A 6709-nucleotide genomic window follows, 5' to 3' on the forward strand; every position below is an offset into this window, starting at 1 on the left:
TTTTTTTTTTTTTTTTTTTGCTGCAGTTACAAATTACTGGAAATTTAGTGCCTTAGAGTAGCACAAACTTACTTATTTATAATTCAGAGCCCGGCTCCAGTTTCACTGGGCTAAAACCAAGGTGTCCGCAGGACTTCCTTTCTCTCTGGAGGCTCCTTAGGAGGCTTTTGTAGCTTCTGGAGGAGGCTCCCATTCTTTGGCCCGTGGCCCCTCACATCTGTACACAGCTGTACGCTACACCACAGCCTCTCAACCGCCGTTACTGTCCTCTTCCTGATCCTGACTCTTCTGCCTCCCTCTATCTGAAAGTGAGCTGATTGACAACCTTAACTCTATCCGTAGCCCACAGAACACAACATGGTCGCAGGTTCCAGGGATTAGGACGGAGACCTCCGGATGCATTACTCTGCCTACCACAGTCATGGATTTTGTTCTGCATTAATTCAGATCTTTAAAAATATTTCGTTAAAAGCCAGGCATGGTGGCACGTGCCTGTAATCCTAGCATTCAGAAAGCTGAGGCAGGAAGCTCATGACTTCCGGGCGAGCGTGGACTATACAATAAGACCCTGTCTCGAGAAACACCCCCCATCATTCAAATGTTATTGAATTAATGAGGATTACTGGACCCCTCTAGATTCTACGCCTGGAGTGAGGCATGGTAGCCCAGGCCCAGCCTGGGATTCCCCCCGGCCCCCTTCCATGCTCCACTCCTGCCCACCAAAGCGTATGGGGCTCAGGCTGCCCTGACCAGGCGAGTCGTTGGGGCCCTCCTGTCCCCGCTGTGCTCTTCTCAGAGGTGGGGGCTCACTGCAGAGTCCGGGCTGGAAGAGAACTTGTTCTGTTCAACTTCCCCTAGGCCCCAGGGAGGAGCCGGCTCTCAGCCCTTGCACACCTGATCGTCCCCAGTGGCTGCGGAGATGTAGCCTTCCAGGCTGCCAAATGCAGGGAGGACGGGGCTCCGGAGGAGTGGGGAGGAGAGCTGAAAGAGGATCCTGTCCTGCTTGAAGGTCAGGGCCAGCCGGCGGGTGTCTGGCCACCGCAGGAAGGGGGGCGCTGGAAAACTGATGCAGCTCCCAGACTGGAGAGGCCCCCGGGAGGGAGGAGGCAGGGTCTGGTGCCAGCCACTCTGCTAATGTCACAGAGGACACTGCTGCAGGGCCAGGGGCGGTGGAGAAAAGGACTGGGAAAGGAGGGTCTGAGATCCAGGGGTTGCGGGGCCCACGAAGTCCACAGTGCAGGCAGCCAGTTCTCAGAGACAGGGAGGAAGGAGGGGAAGAGAGGCCGAACGAACATACTGGCTTCTACATCTGTGGGAGCCTATGTTTCGGATCTCACCCTCGCATGGCATTCTGGGGTCCCCAGAGCACACACACTCTCACCCCAGGGGGCAGGCAGGAGGACCCCATGGTTCTGCAGGAGAACAGCTCCGTGCAGGAACTTCCAACTTCCACCAGGCTCCAAGAACCCTCAGGTCACCCACTTTGTCTTTGTCTCTCTCCCCAGAAGGGACAGTGACGGTGGAGACTGGGGAGATGAGGGTCCCCAGGCCAGATCAGGGACGTCCCGGTCCTGGGGCCATCACCACTGCCAACCAACAACAGCGTATGGGGTTCCCAATATCCCTACGCAGGACGATGCTGAGCTCAACTCCTCCCCTGTGCTTAACGCTCCACGGAGCACTCGAGCCAGAGGAGGAGCCAGCACCAGGGTTCTGGGGGGTCGCCCTCGCTGTCTCCCCTCATGGTGCTCAGAACTGCCTGGTCTTCAGAGGGTCACGCTGTGCTGTGGAGCTGCAGGTCTCCACCCCTGCCGTGCCTTCTGGGTGTCTTCCTGACCCTACTTCTCACTGGGTGAGACGAAGGTCCCACTCGGGCCACCAGCCTCTGCTTGCTGTGAGTGCATCAAGATTTCAGACAAAGTGGCTTCCCGAGCACATTCTGCCCACTCCTTCCTCCCCCTCCACACACAGTTCATTTCATGGTGCCTAGAACGCTGCAGGGAACACAGCAGGGATGGGCAACGATTAATTAAAGTCACTTCTCTCCCTGCTGCTGGGGCAGAGATCCCAGGCACTTGGAAGGCAGTGGGCTCTTCGTGGGTCCCCTTGGCCGCACACAAAGCCCTCCGCCTGTGTCTGGCACCACCTGGTGGGAGGCAGGGGTCACACGGTGCCTTCTCAGGGGCCCCTTCCCACGGCCTCAGGGCGAGGGGACGGCAGTTCCCACGAGCAGCTGCGGGTCTTCTGACACCGGAAGTGGTGGAGATGGCGACACCGGAAGTGACGGAGTGGCCCTTTGCGCCCCGCCCTCCTAGGCTGCTGATCCTGCTGAATGTGTCAGGCGAGAGCCAGGTGCGAATTCCGTGACCGAGGCGCAAAGGAAGTTGAACTTGGTAAATTGTCCACCAAGGGCAGTGAGCAAGGTCACCGGGAATCACAAACAGGTGGCGAGAGGAAAGAGGGAGGTGGAGCTGTCCAGATACTGTGCAGGGAGACTGAGAGGCTGGGGTGGGGGCGGGGCGGGGGGGAGGCGGGGGGGGGGGGGGAATAAGGCAGGGGGAGGAGGGAAATTCACACAGAAGAGGAGGGAGGAGAGATCTGCCTCTGTGCAGCCCGGAGCAGGTGAGCTGGTGGGGCCCCTTGGGGCGGACCGCTGCGCAGCCTGCAGCCTCTGCTGGAGGAGGGGCCGTTTGCACCTGACCCGAGCTTTCTCAGAGCCTCCAGGTGCCTGAATGTCTCCTGTTGGAGAAGAGGAGGCTTGGATGGTGCCCGGGGGCGCCGGTGACCAGAGGGGCCAGAGGCCCTCATCCAGGCCCACCAAAGCCAAGCCTCCTGTCCCTCCCCTGGGCCCAATCAGAGGCTTAGAGTGCAGAGCTGCCAACTTATTGCTCAAAGGACCTGAGCTGTTGACCCGCAACTAATCACTAATGGTTTGCATATTTTGCATATCATTTGCATTCTCCGAGGGTCCTGCAAGCCCTCTCTAGAGCCCCTGTCTCTCAGGGCTCCCTCTCACCTCTCTCTGTCCCCCCTTCTCCAGGCCCAGCCCCACAGTCCCCCACCCCCCCACCATCACTTAGGGCAAGTCAGGGGTGGGGTAACTCAGACCCCAGGCCCCACCATTTGTGATTTGAGGGTGCAGCCGGGGGAGCTAGGAAGGGAGTGGCTGAGATCTGTCTGGTGATTAATCCTCCTGCTAATGGAGGCTTCTCTGCCACCAGGGCTTTTACTGAAACTCAGGGAAACCCTTTAGCGCTGTCTCTGAGGTCCTTAGCGGGCTCATTAGCAGCCCTTCCCCCTCACAATTAGCAGAACGGCTGTGGAGAGGAGAGGAGACCTGCGTGGGGCCTCGAAGGCCCAAGGCCATCAGCTTCTAGAACCCCTGCAGCCTGTGCTGCTCCTCACCCTGCACGCTCACTGGAACTCCTCTTCCTGACAAAGTGTGCATTTCAGCTGCAGAAGACTACGCGGGCCTCACTGGTGAAGCAAGCGCCACTGCAGTCAGTTGTCCAGCCTCCCTGGCGTTGGGAAAGGCAGCCCCAAGAATTTGGGGGTCAGGCAAGCCACTAACCTAGGCAGGATCCACCCCAGACTAGAGGCCAAATGTGACCACCCCTTGGAATTCTCCATGGGCCCAGGATGCTGGGGTTCTTTGTGCCCTGGGCCAGACCCACTTCACCTGCTGTAAACTCTACTGCCTGTCCCAGGGAAGTTTAAGGCACAGGAAGCTTCTCCAAGGGAAAGACCCTGGGCAGAGGGCACAGCGGGCAGCAGCCATGTCTGCCAGTAAGGGTTGCCAAGGGGGGCAGATGGCACAGAGAAGGGCCTGTTGTTTTCGTCAATTCCACAAACAGGAGCTGCTGCCCTGAGCTGGGCCCTGTGTTAGGTACAAACAGACAGAAGTGAAAGGGACACGTTTGGCTTTTAGTATATGGCTTAGCAAAACGGATGAGTGATTTGGGGCGATTTTTTAAAATTCCAGGGCCTTGTGTATACTAAGCCAGCATTCTACCAGCCCTAGAGCAAACCTTTTCAATTATTCTGGAATTCAGCTTCCCCAACTGTTTAATGGAAACCTGACTTGATGCTCCAGGAAGCCCAGAAGGCTTCAGAGAATCCGGTCTTGGAGAGCCGTAACGGATGATGGTATTTCCACGGTAGAATTCCCCAGCACAGCACCTGACCCGTGCGTGCTCAGTGAAAGGTCAGTGCCTCAATGCTGTTATTATTCTGTTGAGGTGGTTGCTGTTGAAATGACTTTCAGACCTCAGGGTCCCAGGCAGCAATCTCCTTTCTGGGCTCCCTACCAATTACAGGATCGAGGAAATGGCGTGCATTAAGCATTTAGCGTGTGCCGGATACCGTGTTGGGTATTTTGTATGTTATGTCATTCTCATTATTATCCATCACGACCCTTAATATCTTTCCTCCTTCCCATTTTACAGGTGAGGAAACTGAGGCTTGAAGACATTAGGTCCAAGTTCACAATGCCCTTAATGTGAAGAGTGCAGAGTGGTACAAGAATGTTCGTGGAACTTTATTCCTCATGGCCCCAAACTGAGTAGAGCCCAGCTGTCTGTAGCACCAGGAGAATGGTTTAAGTGAATTGTGGGCTATTCATGCAATAGAATGCTCCGGGGAAGGGGATTTAGCTCAGTGGCACTGCACCTGCTTGTAAGTGCCAAGTTCCTGAGTTTGATCCCCGGTACCACCAAAAAAAAACCAAAACAGTGCTCCAGACCAACAAAAAACACAGTCACTGCAACAAACAGCAGTGTGGACAACAGACATGATGGTGACTGAAAGAAGCCATCCATCAAACACTGCCCGACTGTGTGAAGTTTGCTCACGAGTAAAACCCACTGTGATGGTCGCAGTCCGAATAAGAGTTCCTACACAGGCCAGGTGGGGTGGGCCACCGGACTGGGATCGTGTTGTGAAGGGGCTGCTGGGGGTGCCGGAAGTGTGTCCTACTTTGATCTAAGTGGCTAGTGGTCACAGGGTGTGTGTGTACATGTACGTGTGTAAAAACTCATCCTCTGCACCCGTAGCTTTTTCCCAATAAGGAAGTAAGTCAACATAATATATATGTATGGATATATAATCTATGTATGCATCAACTTGGAAGACTTAGGGCCAAATCAACTCTGGCTTTGTATCCTGGCAGGAAGTGGGGACGGCAGGCAGACCCCGCCCACCCCCCTTTCTTTGGAGGGAGAAGCCCTGAGTCTGCACAATGTGCGGATTGCACTTTTAATTGCTACCCCCGCTTGATCTGCATCCTGTCTTCCCCAGCTCTAACCCTGGGGAAGGTGCTGACCAAGCCTGTGCCCCCTCTGCCCCAGGCAGGGAGGGGAGTGGGAGCCAGGAAGTGAAGGAAGGGGAGAAGGAAGAGGGAGGAGAAAAGAGAGGCTGGCAAGGGGTGAGTAGGGTACATTTCCAGGAAGCCTCCAGGGGTGCCGATTTGGGTGAGGTCAGTTTAATGAGAACTTTTAGGCCCCCAGGGAGGAGGCCCAGGGCTGGCAGGCTCCTGGGAGCCTGAGGGAGCAGAGTCCTTTCTGTGCATTTTGATGCATCATGAAGCACATTCGCCCTGAGCGCTCAATGATATGCCAGCACATGTCCCACAGGGCAGGGCTGGAGCCGGCTTACGGGCAGAGCTCCCGCACTCGGACTCCTGCTGGCTGGCGTGTCCGGACCCAGCTGCCCCCACAGATTCGGGGGGGCAGAGCCAGTGCCCCGCCCCAGGCTCAGGCCTGGTGCAGGTGCCTTCAAGCCCGGAGCTCACCCCGGCCTCCCCTCCCTCCTGCTCTGCTCTACCCATCCATCCACCCACCATCTTTTCTTCATCTCTGTATTTCTGACCTCCTCCCTCTCTCTCTGCTCCACCCTGGGCTCTGTTTTCTCCACAGTCTGTGCCTGTCTCTCCACCTCCATCCCCCCTTCCCCTGCTGCCCCTCTTTCCCTCCCCACCCTATTCCTGGGCTTGTGCTTCCTCTCCAGCCCAATATAAATAATAGAAATTAATTTGTCAGCCAGGACACGCGGCCCAGCCGGCGCAGCAGTGAGCTGAGGAGGAAAAGCTGGTTGAAATAATTATTCTTGACTTAAGAAACCGTTCTTTTTATTCCTGAAGGCTAATGGAGTGGGAGCCGTTCCTGGCCGGGCTGCGCGGATGCCAGTGGCTTGGAGAGGGCAACTGGCTGCTCTTCCGATCCCTCTGTAGTGAACAGACAGGACCCCCCATCTCACACTCCATTTCAAAGGCAAATGAAGCACTGAGGGGTACTCGGGTGGGGCGACGCGGCACAGGTGCGTCTGGAGAGGGGCTTTGTTCCTGCAAACCCTCCCTCTAGTCCCTAAACACTGGACCAGGTGCGGGCAGGAGTGGAGCAGAAGCTACGCATGCCCGAGGGGGAAGAATCTGCCTTTTCCCCAGGTCCTGCTGCGGGAGGCCGGGGACTGTGCTGGGCCCCCCCAGCGGTGTCCTTACACCTCCCGAGGGCTGAAGTTTGCCAGTGAGTCTGATGTTTCCCGCCAGAAAACTGAGCACAGGAGCAACTTGTCCGAGGCCAAGGGGAAGAGTCCCCATGGACTGGACAGGACAGGACCCGGGGAGATAAACCACTTCTATCCCTCCAGCAAGAGGGGCCGGAGAAGCACGCCGTGGTGGGGGGCTGAGGGCGTGGGGCCACGCTCCTGGGCTTAC

General features: G+C 56.7%; 1 long non-coding RNA gene across 1 annotated transcript; it reads left to right on the forward strand.

The window, feature by feature from the left end:
* Window positions 1-2309: 2309 nt before the first annotated feature.
* Window positions 2310-6069, forward strand: LOC104872606. The gene is made up of 3 exons (XR_783225.3): window positions 2310-2393; window positions 4053-4204; window positions 4446-6069. It is a non-coding gene; the product is annotated as an uncharacterized LOC104872606 (long non-coding RNA).
* The last annotated feature ends 640 nt before the right edge of the window (window positions 6070-6709 follow it).

The sequence above is a fragment of the Fukomys damarensis genome, unplaced genomic scaffold, assembly GCF_012274545.1.
Source record: "Fukomys damarensis isolate Sample0158 unplaced genomic scaffold, DMR_v1.0_HiC HiC_scaffold_20, whole genome shotgun sequence".
Lineage (NCBI taxonomy): Eukaryota > Metazoa > Chordata > Mammalia > Rodentia > Bathyergidae > Fukomys > Fukomys damarensis.